At 26.3% G+C, this 17,970-nt stretch overlaps 2 long non-coding RNA genes across 2 annotated transcripts; one reads left to right on the forward strand and one right to left on the reverse strand.

Moving 5' to 3' along the window:
- Window positions 1-1,327: 1,327 nt before the first annotated feature.
- LOC136087257 (uncharacterized) lies at window positions 1,328-1,901 on the reverse strand. The gene is made up of 2 exons (XR_010641669.1): window positions 1,728-1,901; window positions 1,328-1,601 (listed from the first exon to the last, which is right to left on the reverse strand). It is a non-coding gene; the product is annotated as an uncharacterized LOC136087257 (long non-coding RNA).
- A 126-nt stretch (window positions 1,902-2,027) lies between these two features.
- LOC136087258 (uncharacterized) lies at window positions 2,028-16,912 on the forward strand. The gene is made up of 2 exons (XR_010641670.1): window positions 2,028-2,221; window positions 16,517-16,912. It is a non-coding gene; the product is annotated as an uncharacterized LOC136087258 (long non-coding RNA).
- The last annotated feature ends 1,058 nt before the right edge of the window (window positions 16,913-17,970 follow it).

Consider the following 17,970-nt stretch of genomic DNA (forward strand, 5'->3'; position numbering starts at 1 on the left):
TATAAACATTCGACAATTACCATAATCTTTAAACTTATTTAGCTGCTTTTAATAAATTTATGTAAATTACTTGTTAATTTAACAAATGTCCATGCATTTTTTGTCATTGATTTATAATGTATTTCGAATAATTATAATTTTACTACAAAAGAATTTAATAAATCGATTTCTAATTCTTCCATACAAATCAGTTAAATTCGTTATGTCAACAGTCTACTAAAGACTACTGCTGATTTTAATAATTTATTTATTTTCAATCCAAATTTTTTTTTTTTTTCAATATTTTCATTCTTGTTAAATAAACCATTTTCTTTTTCTTCATTTAATCCACAGTTTTATTTATCTTTACTATACAAATTAAACATGCCATCAATTAAATTTTAATGTGTTGTATTTAAGCATAATTCATCATCCTGTAGTTAAATAAAACACATTTCTATATAATTATAAAATATACTTGTAAATAATTTTTTTTTAGTTATATAGTAAGCATTGTAAAATAGTAACTGATTTCTTTGACCAGAAAGTTCCATCAACTACATTAAAAAATAAAAAAATTATGAAAAATACTCAAAAGAGACTATGCTGCCAAAATATAATTGGCTACTAAGAGAAAAAAATATTAACTTTAAGTTAAACTTTAAGTTAAACTATTCTAAAAACTATTCTAAAAACTGCGCCTACCTATAATAACATTTCCAAAAAATGTATACTTTGTTTACAAAAAAAGTTTGAAATTATTACTTATTTAGATATAGAAAATTTACTAAATATATATATATATATATATATATATATATATATATATATATATATATATATATATATATATATATAAATATATATATATATATATATATATATATATATATTTATCTCTATATATAATGACCACACGCTCCATTTTGTTTATTACGAATAACTTCCACCGACAGAAACCATTTTTTTTTTTTAAAGAAATTATAGAAGGTAGGACGAACCATCATATAAAGTTAGACTGGCTTTAAATCACCTGAGTAGTACTAGCCCATAAAATGTTTTAATTATAAAAATAAAATGTTAATTTATAATTTCAATCTTGAAAAAAGCTCATAGCAATTGCATCATAGCAACGTTGCTCGCTTTTAGGCTAATGTTTAATAAACTTCATTATCAGTTACTTTTTATAAGATTTCAATTATATCTTCTTTGCTTTATATCAACTTTGCAAATACGTAACTTATATTTATGTTTAAAATGAAATTATTTATTTATCTATATTTTTACTTGCTTTAAAAATGCTTTTTGCGTTTTCTCTGTAAACGAAATTTTAAACTTTGAACAAGAATATCATTAAGAACTGAATTATATTTTATTAAATTAGGCAGTCGAAATCTAAAGAAAATTCTGTTCCATTGTAAACAATACTCTTATTTAATAAAATATATTATCTTAAAACGTACACAAAAATAGCAAAACCATCGTCAGCTACGGTTCTTTTTAAAAATAACAAAAACAGGAATGTTTTTACATATTTTGTGGAAACTCTGTTTACATCGATTACATTGTGCCATTTGTTTATTGTTATTTCGATTTTCCACAGGATTCCAAGGCATCCCTTTCTAAAATTAACATTTAAATTCATTACTGTAAAGATATGACAAAATTCTTAGGTAGCAAAAGGAAGTATAATATGATCTGGATTTAAAAAAAAAAAAAATACTAAAACAAAAAATTTTAATTTATACTTTCCAATAACATTAAACAAAAACTTTCATATCGCGCAAATAATGTTAAGATAAAAACAATAACAATATGTTGCTTTACAAAATCGAGACATCTCCTCCACCAGTAACATATCACAAAATCACACATAACAAAAAGTCAATACTTATTATGAAACAGTTCTTTTCCAGTCTCTGCCATCAAGCATGAATCATCTGCGTAGAATATCTGCCATAGTAAACAAGCACTTAACTTATTAGATATAATAGATATATAAACAAACACTTAAATTATTAAAACATTTTACACAGTTATCAAAAAAATCCGGACATACATTAAACAGTTTTTAAAAAACAAAAAAGAAAATAAACAAGTTAATTTTTATTTTAGCTGTAATCCAAGTTCTTCTTTTATTTAGATTTTTATCTCCTAGAACCTATCCTTTCAAATGATGTAGCGTTATACCATGCATATTGACTCAATTTCAGAAAGACAAATACGTTTACTCAATGGCTTAGTAAGCATTTCATTTTGTGTGACTATTTATATATATATATATATATATATATATATATATATATATATATATATATATATACATATATATATATATATATATATATATATATATATATATATATATATATATATATATATATATATATATATATATATATATGTAAATATATATACAAATATATACATATTATGGTTATATATATGTATATATATATATATATATTATGGTTATATATGTATATATATATATATATATATATATATATATATATATATATATATATATTATGGTTATATATGTATATATATATATATATATATATATATATATATATATATATATATATATGTATATATATATATATATAAATATATATTTATATATATATAAAGTGCTGGATTACCCAGTAGGCCCGACTAGGGCAATGTCTAGGGGCCCTTAAAAATTTTATAACCGTATTTTTTAACTTAAATAATACTTTCATATAGTATTTCATTGTGACTTAATATTGCAATTATTGCGATTTTAACATTTAGATTTACTATTATTCTACTTTATTTATATAAATACTTAAAATATTTCTGTGCAATATAATCCTGCAATTAAGCAGATTATCTTTAAGTTTTTTGCGCTCTCATCTGTAAAGGCTTAAAAACATCCAGAATGTTTAGGAAGGCGAAGTAAATAAATTTTAAAGTATACATTGAAATTTATTTACATTTTAATAAATAATTTTAATTAAATAAATTTCAAACTAGTTATTTTAATAACTACTCTGAAATTTAATTACTTTGCTGTTACTACTGCTATTGCTATTATAACTTTTTATTTGTTGCTTTTTATTTTATCCTTAGTATTGTTAAAAATTTGTTTTGTATTATCTATTATTTTTTTAGTTAAAGTTTTGAAAATGTGCGCGAAAAGTTGATTGCAGCGGTAGTGAGCTAAAACTTGAATGTAGTTTAAATCATAACAATAATCCATTGCAAGTTCTTTGAAGAAGTGTTAGTTTCGTTTTTCATGTTTACACAAATAAACTTATATGAGCAATGAACTTTTGTATCTAATTGTCTGAATAAGTTAGGTTTTATTGGAACATTTTCAATTTTTAATTCAATATGAAAATTGACATTTGTTAATTTATGCGTTATTGTAGATTAAACCATGCCACGATCTTACCCAATAGGTCAAACAAAAGAAAACTAGCCGAGGAAAAAAAAACAATTATGCTGCCTATTTAGCAAAAATTCCGAAATTAACTTTATTTTTCCAAGGATCTGATCCCCCATCTCTATCAGCCAGTGAAAACACTGAAACTGTTATTAATGAAATTGTAAAAAATTAATTATTACTTATTGTATGTTTCATTAAATTCTGAGCATTTTGAAATAGATATTTATAGCAGTGTCAGAAAAATTTGCAAGTTCAATCACAAACAGATAAAATTGACCATTTCGACAGCAGCAGTTCTCCTGCTTATCAAAATGAACCAAACCCTTAGAATGATTCAAGCTGTTCAAATGATTTTGAGCAACACATAGTTAGATCTTATCCTCTTTCTTGCGGAAATGAATCTACTATTGAGAAGGACTGTCGTTCAATCAATCCTGGAAAGTAGGGCGATTTTAATAAAGATGACGTCAGCCTTAGGATTAATTATGGTCCACAAGAGTGTCAAAATCATTCTGAACAGTTTGAGTGTTCTCGTAGATTTTACAATACAGAATCCAAAACACGATATTGTTCAGAGAGCACATTTTATGGGAAAAAAACAATTGGCGAAAGGTATTTGCGAGAATGGCTCATTTATTTCAAAACAACTGGTTGTGTGTACTGTTTCCCTTGAAAACTTTTGTGTCTTAATAAAAGTCAAACAAACTCGCGAGCGATGGATTTAATGATTGGAAAAATGTTTTTTAAATACATCAACATTAAAATGGATCTTTTCACAGAGAATGCATGTTGACATATATTCATAGAAAATAAAGCTCTGTTGTGTGTGACACACTTTAACTTCAATTCCAATCGAAGCGAAATTACTGAAAAGAAGTATTGAAAAATATCATCATAATAATATATGAACGATGTTTACCTTTTCACGGAACAAATGAGCATTTTGGTAATCTAGATAACAAAATTATTTGAGTTTGTTAGAACTTGTGGCTGAGTTTAAAGCATTTTCAAAAAATCGCATTGCAACATTTGCAGATAAAGGTAAAGGAAATCCATTTTACTAAAAACACTATGCAAAGAGTTGATTAATATAATGGGAGAAAATATACGATCTCACATTAAACAAGAGATTTTAGTTGCTCGCTATTTTAGTTTTTCAGTCGATTCATTGTTTTAGTCAAATATTGCTCACATTGACCAACTGAGTATAGTTGCTCGATATTTTTTGCCTAATTACAGAAAGCCAGTTGAACAATTTTTACTATTTTTAATTATAAAAAGTCACGTCGGCGCGTTATTTGCAGAACAGGTTTTAAAACTTTTAGGCAAGACTTGTCACTTAGATTTTAAACATTGTAGAGTTCAGTCTTACGATGATGCCGCAAATATATCGGGAGTATACAGAGGGATGCAAGCGGTAATGTCAAATCTTAATGAGCATGCGGTATATACCGCGTGCTACGTATTCATTGAACTTAATTGCACAAACTTCAGTACAATTCTGCTTGTTTACAGTTAATTTTTTTTCTAACGTGCAACTATTGTATACGTATTTTTCAAATTCGACGCATCGCTGGGATGTCTTAAACAAAACATCGGGAACAAATAAGTATTTAAATTCTTGTCAAAAACGCGTTGAGAGGCTCACGCAAATGCCACTAAAGCAGTTCTCAATTCTTTCAAAGCAATTTTGACAGCATTGAATGAGATTTCGGAAGATCCCTCTCAAAAAAGTGATAAGTGAAGCTGAATGTATAGCAAATAAAATTAGAAACTTTTGAACATGTCTTCATGCTCGTATTGTGGAGCAATATTTTAATTAGTTTTCGTTTGATAAGCAAAGCTCTTCATTTAGAACGTATTGATTTCAAAACATGCACTTCGATATTGTCATCGTTAAAAAGTATGTTAGACAAATTGAAAGACATTTTTGATGAATTAGATAAAAAAAGCAAAATCAATCTTGCCAGGTATTAATTAAACAATTTTCCTAAAAAGAAGAACTTATACAAAACCTCATGCCCCGTACGTAATATTATCTGCTCAAGATAATTTTTGCATCAATGGGTTAATAGTAATTATTGATAGGCTTAAGAGAGAGAGATTAATAGGCGAAGCAAAGTTTACTCAGAGGTTGGGGAGATGTTTTCTTTTTTGGCTAACTTTCGGAAAATGACTATTGACAGAAGGTTTCTCAGTTGGTTGGTTTTTTATTCTAACGGCTAGAAAGTTTTTTATACAGAATTAAGGCAATATCAGAAGCATGTCAAATTAAAATTTGAGTTAAAATCTAAGTTCTCTTATTCTAAACTTTACGAAACTTTGGTTCATGACAGCCTTACATCTGCTTTTTCGAACGTCGAAATTGCTCTTTGCATTTTTTGTAACATTTATGGTTACAAATTGTTTAAAAAGACAATAAATACCAGATTTATAACATAAAAGGCTTATTTGCATTAGTAAATATTTACATTAATAAATGTACGTACTTTATTACTCAATAATTTTACAAAAATAACTTTTTTTAATGAAAAAATGGGGCCCCGATAAGTTCTAGTGCTCAGGGCCCCAGTTTTATTTCGGCACTGTATATATATATATATATATATATATATATATATATATATATATATATATATATATATATATATATATATATATATATATATATATATCTATATATATATATATATATATATATAAATATATATATATATATATATATATATATATATATATATACATATATATATATATATATATATATATATATATATATATATATATATATATATATATACATATATATATATGGAGGCATCGCTTTGAGGTGAGGGGGGGGGGGGTAGGGGAAATGCCCTCCTCAGTATCTTTGAAAGAGAAAGTTTATTATTCCATCATGCTTCTAAATAAAATATTCTATTGTAGCTACCAAATCTTTTTATTGATAGTAATTTAATAAAAAGGGAAATATTGTTAAAATTCTTGGGCGTAATTTTAGATAAAAATATTAATTGGAGAGAACATATTAGTGTAAATGAGAATAAAATTTCAAAAAAAATTGGTATACTGTGTAAAGCTAAACAATTTTTAAACCAATCTTGTTTGAAATACAGATACTTTTCATTTATACATTGTTACCTAAACTATGCAAATATTGCTTGGTGTAGCACCAACGTTACAAGAATAAATAAACTTCTCTGCAAACAAAACATGCTATTAGGATTACTACAAATGAAGGTCGACTCTCACATACAAAAATACTTTTTAGGATGCTTAATATACTAAATGTTTTCAAAATAAATCTGTATCAAATTCTTATAGGGTAGATTAGGGTAATATGTGCACCGTAAGCGAAAATTGGAACATTTTCAAAAATAATTTTGCTGAATCCAAAATATTTGCAAATAAACAAGTTTTAGGGATCCTTACACATGGTCCACTCAGATATTTGGGCACCCAAAATTTTTTTCTCAAAAATATAGAGGTTTTAAAAAAGTAGCAAAAGTGCTCATATTACTAAGACTACTTGATAATATGAGCACTTTAAATTAGCTCCAAAATTAACATTAATTAAGTGAAAAAATACCAACATGACAATAAGAACTAATTTTTGGAATATAATTATTTGTTATTAACAAAATTTATCATTAAAAGATCAAATTTTAAGCCACTTTTTGTTCAAACAACCCTACCTTGTTTTCCGCAAAAAAATTAGTTCTTAATTTTTTCAATTTATTTACTCACACCTTTGATGATAAAAACTCAAATTTTTTGATATTAAACTACAGAAAAACTTTTAGTATTGTTAAAGTAATAATATTTTTTAATACGTTTTGTTTTTATTCAAAAAGCATATAAAATCACTGCTATTTTAGGACTTTAAACTAGGTAATTTCGAAGAAAAACACTCGGTAATTTGGACATGCTCATATTACACCAAAGTAGCATCTTTAAATAAATTCAAAACTCAATATTTCTATGCTTTCTTTTTCAAATTAAAATGGATTGGATTTTTAGCTAATATATTTTTTTTGAATGAAAAAATAAATTTCATTATTTTAGCATCTGTTTTTTTTTTTTAATTTTTTTTTATTCTTAATTATTCTCGATCTAACAAAAGAAATTTAAAAAAGAAAGTATTATGGGAGAAAAAAATTAAAAAAAAAAAATTTTTTTTTTCATTTTTTTATTTACTTATTTTTTTCATTCTTTTTTTCTTTATTTAAAATAAAATTTTAAAGAAAATTTCATTGGTATTTAAATATTGGTATTTGTGTGTGTGTGTGTGTGTGTGTGTGTGTGTGTGTGTGTGTGTGTGTGTGTGTGTGTGTGTGTGTGTGTGTGTATATTTTAAAAAAAAAAAAAAAAACAAAAAAAAAAACAAAAAAAAAAAAAAGTTGGGATTTTCCACGAGTTGGGGCAGTTGAGAAATCAGTGATAAAATGAAAAAATATTTTCTAATTGACAATATTTGATAACTTTTTCAAGAACATTTTGCTATGCATTGTGGGATCGCCTGGGGAATAACAAAGTATAAAAATCAAATTTCACATTACAGCTATAAGTAGCTTTTGTTTGATGTTGTTCTTATTTATTTAAACTTTTAAAATTTACAAAGGGATTTAAAGACAGAGTGTTATAAAGATGACTGAGGAAATTTAGTAAAGGTTTTAATGAATGAGTTTTCTGCGAAAGGTTTGAAACTTGATAACAATGCAAATTTGTTTATTACCACTCCTATTGATACCGTGATCACTTTAATACTCTTGAAGCTTTAATATAGTGCATTCTTCAAATTTTGGTTTTTTTTTCAATGATGGTTTGATTGGTACTTTTGGTGTTGGAAAATTACTATTATCTGCAAAATCAATATTTGAAGCGAGATTACAACTTGACACTATGCAATTCCAAACGTAAATAACTTTTTCTTTATTTAAAATACTAAAACCAAGATAGTTCTTCAACAATTTTAAAAAATAGCGAAGGTCACTGGGCTACCATTTAGAAAAATTTACATTGTTATCAAGTTTCAGACCTTTCGCAAGTTAATATTGATAACCAAACAAAAATTAAGAAAATTGAAAACGATTTAGATATAGCAACTAAAATAGTTATCTCTCTTGAAGCTGACTTTTCCGAGCTAAAGAAATTTATAAAGACAAATTATGATATTGATTCCGAAAAATTTGAGCTTGCATAATTTTTAACTAAAGAGATGAACTCTAAGTTAAAAGATAACAGTGAGTTTTTAAAGGTAAAAACCAAGCTGAGAGAAATTGAAGATATTTCAAGAAGTAACAATCTGAGGATCGATGGCTTAAAAGAAATAGAAAATGTAAGTTGGAGTGATAGTGAAGCAAAGTTATTAAAGTTATTTGAAGAAACACTTGGATGGAAAGAAATTAATATAAAAAGGGCTCGTTGAACTAGAATAAGAGACGAAAAAAAAGTTAGACCTGTAGTATTAAAAGCGCTTAATTACAAAGATTAGGTAAACATTTTAAAAAACCCACCAAAATTAAAAGCAAAAAGCATATATATCAGCGAGGATTATTGCGCAGAGACGGTTCAAATAAAAAGGAATTACGGATGGAAATGAAAAAAGTTAGAGAAAATGAGAAATTTGCGCATTTAACATACGACAGGTTGATCGTTCGTGATTGGTCTTCAAAAGCAAAGAAATATTATATATTTCTTTTAGCTTAACGGCGCCTTTTATTTTTATTTATAAAAGTTTATTTAATCTTTTTTTTTTGTTTTGTTCTGATTTAAATTTTGGAAATGGAGAACAATTTCTTTTACAACATGAATATTAATGCCAAAAATGCTAACACTAATGATAATAACTTTGATAACTTTATTAAAAACCTTTTAGAAAGTGAGTACTATTCCATATCTGAATCTACTCAATATCTTTGTAAGAATAAGAATAGATTTTCAATTTTGTAATTCATATTCGAAGTATGAATAAAAATTTCGGAACTTTAAATGTTTATTGGAGGAACTTAATCATGAATTTAAAATAATTTTTTTCAAAAAAACTTGGCTTAAAAGCAATGAAAAAAATTCTAATGAGTTAACATATTATGTATCAGTTCATTAAATACGCGACGTTTGCGTAGGTGGTGGTGTAAGCATTTCCTTTCACAATTCTATTAATTTCATTAAACGTAACGACCTTAATCTAAACAATACAGATTGTGAGTCGTTATGCGTTGAGATAATAAGCAAATTTCCAAAAAATGTTGTCATCAATACTATTTATAAACTGCCAGCTGGTAGGTTAAAAGCATTCAAAACTTATCTCCGAACATTTTTAAACACAAAAAAAGTATTGCGGAAGCGCGTTTACGTAGTTTGAGATATAAAAATTGACTACTCAACCATGCTTTAAATATCTTTTAATGATACTCTTCTCGAATATAACCTAATTATCCCAACTAGAATAACTATAGGTAACGTAATAACTAAAATTTTTCATAATAGCGTTATTAAACGGGTATAATCAGGACTGACTTAACTGATCATTTCCCTATTACTGATAGCGTAACTCCTAATAATACTACTCTCAAATCAACAGCATTCATAAGACAAATCAATGAAAGTTCCATAAGCCAATTTAAAAAATTATTAAATGAATCCGTCGATTGGAATCTTATTTTACAATCTCATGATGTAATTAATACTTATGATTTATTTCTGAACCAATTTCGTAAAATGTATGGTAAGGCATTTCCTTAAAAAGTAAAAGTAATAAATTCTAGGTCTTTACTATCCCCCTGGATGACCAAAGGGGCTAATAAAATCATTAAGGAAACAACAAAAATTGTATGATAAATATTTAAAACATAAAACTTATAAAAATGAAATTAATTGCAAAAACTATAAAAAAAAATTAAAAAAAAATTAAACAACGATCACAAGTTAATTATTATGCTAATTGCTTAAAACTATTAAAGAAAACACTTGAAAAACGTCGAATGTTTTTAGAGAATTAATTGGGAAAAAAAAATTACAAAAAATAACTTACCACAAAAACTTTTTGTTGATGGAAAACTCATTTAACATAAAGAAGTTATTATTGAGAAACTGAACAGTTTTTTCCTTGATGTTGGTCCAAGCTTAGCAGCGAAAATTTCATTTAGTCAAAAAGAATTTGATTCATATCTTAAAACAACTGATATAATTATGGACGAACCAATTTTGAAAAGAACTGCATAATGCTTTTAATAGTCTTAAAGAAATAAAAGTGTAGGTACTGATCAAATTAATCATAATGTAATTAAATATGTTTTTAATATTATTAAACCCTCCTTTTTCCATTTTTAATCTCTCACTTAAATTAGGTCATACTCCAGACAAATTGAAAATTGCAAAAATAATACCTGTTTACAAATCTGGTGATGAGACTAATATTTTAAATTACGGACCTATTTCAATTTTGCCCTGCTTTCCTAAACTACTTGAACGCATTATGTACAACAGACTTCATAAATACTTAACTGAAAATAAAATTTTATTACTTAAATATTTATTAATTAAACATATATCAAATGGTTTTAATAGTGATTGATGTACAATTGGGGTTTTTATCAATTGATCCAATGCTTTTGACACCATGAGATACTTTTTAAAAAACTTGAAAATTATGTTGTTAATAACAAAAGCTTACTTTGGTTTAAATCATATTTAACTAACAAAAGACAACTTATACTTAAAGAATTAAAAGATTCAAAAAACAATCTAATTCCTTGTGGGGTACCCCAGAGCTCTATTTTAGAAGCATTATTATTTTTACTTTATATAAATGACTTATATTTAGCATCAAAAAAATTAAATACTATCTTATATGCAGATGATACTAATTTATCTTTTTCTCACATAGATATCCTTGTTCTTTTTAAATCTTTTAACGAAGAATTAAATAAGATCAACGAGTGGTTTAAAATTAACCGACTTTCATTAAACAAAGATAAATAAAGTTTATCCTTTTTCATTAACCTAGTAAAGCCGATAATATTCCTTTTAAATTGCCCAATCTTTTAATCAATAACATAGTAACTAAAAAGGAATTCACTATAAAACTTCTAGGAGTGCTTTAAGATGAAAAATCATTTTTTCCATAACAATTGTCATGAAAATTGTCAGAAAAGTTGTCATGGAAATATATAAAAAGTAAAATCTTAAAAAGTATTTTATGTTATATTGAACAAAACCATTGCTTTGTAATTATTCTTTAAAAAAAAATATATTTTTGTTCATACACAGCTATTTTTCTTACTGTAACGTTGCCTGGGGTAGCACTAATCACACTAAACTCAAAAAAATTTATAGAAAACAAAAACATGTTTGCAGGATATTATTTGGAGCAAACAGGAATACACATTAAGAACGTCAGCTCGGAATTTTAAATATTTATAAGATTATAATTCATCAGGTAATGTTATTTACGCTTAAAGCAAAACGCGACTTATCTCCATTAACATTTTAATCTTACCTTAGTGAAATCTCTCATAAATATCCTTTATTTTATCACTTATTAGTTATATATGAACATTTTTAAAAACGCCTAAAAACAACAACAAGCGAGCTCGTTGATAAGACAAGTCTGTCTTCTTCTTGCTCCGGTCAGGATTTTCTATAATTGTAATTTTTTTTTGTAATTTTTAACAAACGGCTAAATGAAAAAGAAAAAAAAAAATGTAAGGTATGATATCATTTAAAATAATATGATTCATCTTTTAATACAAAAAATGTAATCTCAAGCTTTTTATTAAAAAGTATAATAAAATAAATGCTCAACTCCAATATGGACGCTTTGCGCCTGTTATTATTTCCAATTTTCAGTATACTAAAGTAGGATCGGAATTAGGTTTCTAGGATAAGGTCTAATATGAATAAAAATATATAATATGGTTGTTATTCTTGTTCTATTATCATAAGAGTGATAACTTTTACAAACATTAACTCATTTAAAAACTACGGTAAATTATAGTATCTCCATTTGTTTTCTACAGCAATAATTATGAAAAGCAAAAGATTTAAATTACAATGTTGTGCTAAGCAATTAATGATAACAACTATAAAATGAGTCATGAAAGATCCATTCATGGTGGTTAATAGGTTCATTTACAAACAATGGGAGCCCCAAAGAATCTTTTTGTAGCCTCCTTAGCTTCAAAAATAAAGAAGAAAAATCGAGCATTAGAATGCTGCTAACGATGTCGAAGTGGATGTGAAAGTAGTGAACATACAAAGTTAGAAGACGATAATATTTAAACCAGTTTCCAGGCCGAAAAAATAAGTATGAAACTAATATTATTAACTTGGATACTACTGAAGTAAGCAGTGAAACAGCAAGTTGGCCCTTGCTCATGGGGAATTTGGATGTTTTAAGTAATACTCTTAAAGCTTGTGATGACATTTATAAAAAACATTGTAAAAAAAGAATTAGTAAATGAAAAATTTGCTGCAATTGAAATTGTAAATGCAACAAGTTTTGTGTTGGAAATGTCAAAAAATGTTTTGGGAATGGGAAACTCTTTTATAACGAAACTTAATATTAAAGCTAAAAATAAAATAATTGAAAAATCAGATTCATCAGCATTGATAAGCCATGACCCCAGGTTTACATCCACATACAATTGTGGACAATCAAAAATTCTGTTTACTCCAGTTAGGGCCAGACCAACCAAAACTTGCTGGTTTCCCAAAAGATGATGTAAAAATAGATTTAATCCCTAGTGGTACAAAGATTTTGAACATTTGGAATACAGCACCCAGAAGGATGCCACATTTTGTTTTGACGGCTGCCTTTTCCATAAGGGTGTTGGAAAAAGGAACAACCTGAAAATGCTTGAATAAATGTTAAGGTAAGATCTTGGTCTAAGATGAAAAGCTTTGAAAAAGACAAACTTGGGAAGCTTTAGGTGCACTTTACCTCTCAAGCACATAAATTTGCATAAAGTGAATATTGCCACTTTCTTATGAAAAAGGTACATATAGATCGCTTTATTGATAAATCAAAGAGATAGAAGAGCAAAAAGTAGAAGTGCAGCATAAAAAAAACTGTCAAAAATTCTTATCAAAAGACTTAAGGAAGCCAAGGGCTGGCGATAAAGTCATCTGACAGACCTTACCAAGGTACCTTTGTTGCAGAAGTGAATCTTATCTCCCGCCACATTCCCATACTAAAAGAATTAAAGATAAAGCCCTATGATCATATAGAGTTACATACACGAGTCCATTATCTCAAAATGAAATAATTAGTTTAATTGCAACTGAATTGAAGAGTCGGATTATTGATGAAATTACCAAATCTAATTTTTTTTTCTGTGATGGCCAACACTACTGCCGATATGTCACCTAAACCTATACATCGAAGATGTGTCAATACTATTAGTTTTAGTCGTATGACTACGCGAGTTCAATGTCTGAACAATTTAAGGGAGTACAAAAGTATGTAACAGAAAAAGTTGGCCATAATGTGTCCTACATACCTTGTCAAGACCACAGAACAAACACAGGTCTTAAACATGCCTGCAATGTTAATACAAGAATTTTTTAATGTCCTCGAGCAGTTGTATGTTTTCTTCACATCAAGCACATAAACATTTAGTAATTTAAAGGAAAAACTTGAAGACGTTAACAATGCAGAACAGCTTGTAAAGAACAAGACCGCTCGAGCAAAATCTGTCAAGGCTCTAAACCAGTGCATAGAGAAGTTTATTGTATTATATTAATGGGTTAAATAAATGGTATAAGAAAAGTTTATTATATTACTTTTTCAGAGGATCTCAAATAATAAGACTTTCGATACTAACACGAGAACTAAGGCAATGAACCTTTAAAAAACTAAAAACTTTTTGATTTTGTTATTACTCTTTTCTTCATGAAGAATATCATTGAAAAGATAAAAGTATTACCAGAAATCTACGAAAGTCTAAACTTCAATGTCATTGCCAGTATTAATGTAATTAAAAGCACTGCTAAGAACCAAAAAAATAACATTTATGACGCAGATGCTATGAATGATTTGAATGAAAGTGCAGTGATATTTTTTAGGAAGTAAAACATTGATGCAGAAAACGGTTACCGACGACACCATAGATTAAAATCAATGGAGACAAAAGCCTTTTACCGGAAAGAATTAAAAGAAGTCATGGACTCTTCAGCCATGGGTTCAACTGAAACTCTGCGGCTTTAAAGGAAATATTTTCCCCTATCACTAAAATCTTTAATTTTCCTTTAAATAAGGACAATATGCGTATTGAAACCTTAACAAAAGCAAACAAACTTTTTGCCATTAAACAGATATCAAATTTCAGACGTTTATGTGATGCAAAGCGAAATGGAAATTTTGATATATATCTGTTTAGAAGAAGGTGATGAGGAAATTAAGTCATCAAGAATGGTGTTCTTGCTAAGACACTGCTAGACATTTTAAACCTTGTTTTGAATTTAAAGGACATACTAAAACAAGCGCATTAACTATGTATTTTTATAATCTCAGCTGCTTATGGTGTAGCATCAAATGAACGTATTTTCAGTTTACTCAAGATTGTAAAATCACATCTGAGAACAACAATGAGTGATGAGAGATTGAATAGTCTCATGCTACTCAAGTACAAAAAAAACTTTGTAAAGGAATTAACTCCGAACATCTTGTTAAAGGATGGGTTCAATTAAAGAAACTTCATACTAAAATTAAAAAGTATACAAATAATAATAGACTAAAGATATGTCAAATTTCTCAACAAATGATATTTCTAGTAGAGCAATGCTGCACTCTTTCTGAAGTCTTAATTTCAATAATACTTTCTTTATTACTTTACTATTTTTTATTCTAAATTTACTATTTTATATCCCTACTATTTTTTATCCCTAAAATTTTAAACTATTATATTTTCTGCCAGATAGGTTTGTAAAGTTTATTGGGTTAACTTGTAACATTTTTTTGAACTAATACAATTTCACTATAAATTGGTTAAACCTTTAGACTTCTTTTGAATTGAATATTATGCATACATGTAAAGCGAGTTGTGCTTTGTTAATACTAGTTAATAAATACTGATAATTGACAATTATTGAGTGTGAGTGCAGTGTAGTAAATTTATTAGTAGATTTTGTAAATAGGACTGAAATTGATTTTTAAAAATAGAAATACAGTTAGGAAATCTATGTTAAGCAGTTGGGAAAATTAAAGTCTTTCCCGCCCTTCTTCCTGGAATTTTCCCACGCATTTTCACTATATATATATATATATATATATATATATATATATATATATATATATATATATATATATATATATATATTTATATATATATATATATATACATTTATATATATATATATATATATATATATATATATATATATATATATATATATATATATATATATATATATATATATATATATATATATATATATAAATATATAAATTATGTTGGTGTATTCTACAAAGAGAGTGCTCAATGTTCTTAAAGAACAAAGTAATTATAAATTAGTAAAAACACTTATCTAATTTTTTCTTTCTTCTACACAGTGTTTCTCCATCATATTGACCTTGGTATGGTATTTTTTTTTTTAAATAAAACATTTGTTTTTAGTAAACTTTATTTGTTACTATTTTAATTCGTTCTTTACAAACAAAATCATAAAATGAGACGATTTTTCTTTCACTTGCAATTGTTGATTACAGATTTTTGATAACATATTTTAAAACACTTTTTTGCTTGTTTTTCTATTTTTCTAATTTTCTTTGTTATTCTATAAGAGAATGAAAAGAACTGTACAAAAAAATTAAGAATTTCTGTTTTTCAAATTAGCAATCAATTAAAACTGAGTAAATCTAAATCACTTGAAAATTGTTCAATACTGTTTAATTTTTTTTTTTTTTTTAATCTTTCTAACAGGTTTGGTTTTTAATTTTAATGTTTTATTTGTAATTTTAATTGGTATTATAACTTAATTTAGTCTTAATAACTTAAATTTTGGTAGTTAAAATGTTAATAAAAAAAGTATTGGGCTTCTAGGACTATTTCTTATAAAATAGTTACTTATAAACAATAATGCATATATTACTGTTTTAAATGACATTTATTTTGTTAGGTGTAATGACCATCAAAGTAAAGAGGGCTAGCATAATAATGTTTTGTCAAAAGAATCAAAAATCTACAAATACAGGATTTTGCTGGTTCTATCTTGAGTATCATCATCGAAACAATGTAATTGTGCATTAATTGGCAAATCTGAAAATAATCAAGTTATAATAAAATAATTTAGAATTTCTTCTCCTGAACCTGAATTTAATGTGAAAGTTCTACAAGAAAAAACAAGAACGTTAGTGAAATTAAGAAAGAAGATTCAATAGCCGCAACCACAAGTTAAAGCTGTCTGTCTATTGACATAGGGACATCTTTGTCATGTCAAGTAACTGTTTAAGATAATTACAAAATATTTTTGTCCAAAAATCATATACCTTTTTCAAAGGGTAATAGTTTCAGATTTTTTTGGTTTTGTAAACTTCATACTGAAAATTATTCTAATTTTATGATTTTATGGTAGTAAATACATTGACAAAGTTTGACTTAAATTGAAAGGAAAAATATTAACTGATAGTTGCAGCGTTAATTTAGGTGAAAACAACTAATAGTTATTAAATTACAGAAGATTGGAAATAAAACGCAATAAAAGTACATGATATAACAATGCTTTAAACTTAATAATATCCAAATGTTCATCTATACAAGCTGCAAGAAATACAATTGGCACAATTAAAGAAATATTATAATTTTTTAAAGTTTCGCTGAAGCAAAGTAGTGTCTTTAAATATATAAATAAGGAAATGCTTAAAACTTTATGTGAATTTGATTTGCTTTATAAAAATAGTAGAAACCCTTGATTTTTTTTATCACCCTACTTATTTATCACCCTTCTTTTATTTTATCACCCTTCCCATTAGCGTTGCTTCAGGAGAAATACTTTCTCAGTTATAAAAAAAGTTTATAAGATCAAAAATAAACAAGATCACCTAAATGGCTTCGCTATGATGAATATCCACACAGTTTGCATCGCAAATTTTAAAAAGATTGTTGAAATATATGCGTTTTAACTAGAACGCTCCATTTTTTATTTAGTTTGTTAACTTTATATAAGTTTTTTGAAAGAAAGATGTTGAAGGTATTTTTTTATTTTTAACTGCACATCACCAATTTATAGCTTGATACAGCTTTAGCTATATACAGTAATTTTTTGTTTCTATATATGAAAATAAAATTTTGTTGTTTTTTTGTAAATGGTTAAATGAAAAAGTGTTTTTTTAGGTTTCGATTATAGACTTACTTCCTCCTCTCCTCCCCAAGGGCAATGACCTGGATCCACGTCTGATTAAACTTATAATGTTGTATTACTATTAATAATATTTTTATTTTCTTATCATAAATTTAGTACAATTTAGTGAAGTTGTTTATTATTGCTATTTGTTCTTTTTATTATTATTTTTATTTATATTTATCACTTCTTTTTTAATATTATTTATCTCTCTAATAATCCAGCTGGGATGC

Source organism: Hydra vulgaris, chromosome 11 (genome assembly GCF_038396675.1).
Source record: "Hydra vulgaris chromosome 11, alternate assembly HydraT2T_AEP".
NCBI classification, from domain to species: Eukaryota; Metazoa; Cnidaria; class Hydrozoa; order Anthoathecata; family Hydridae; genus Hydra; species Hydra vulgaris.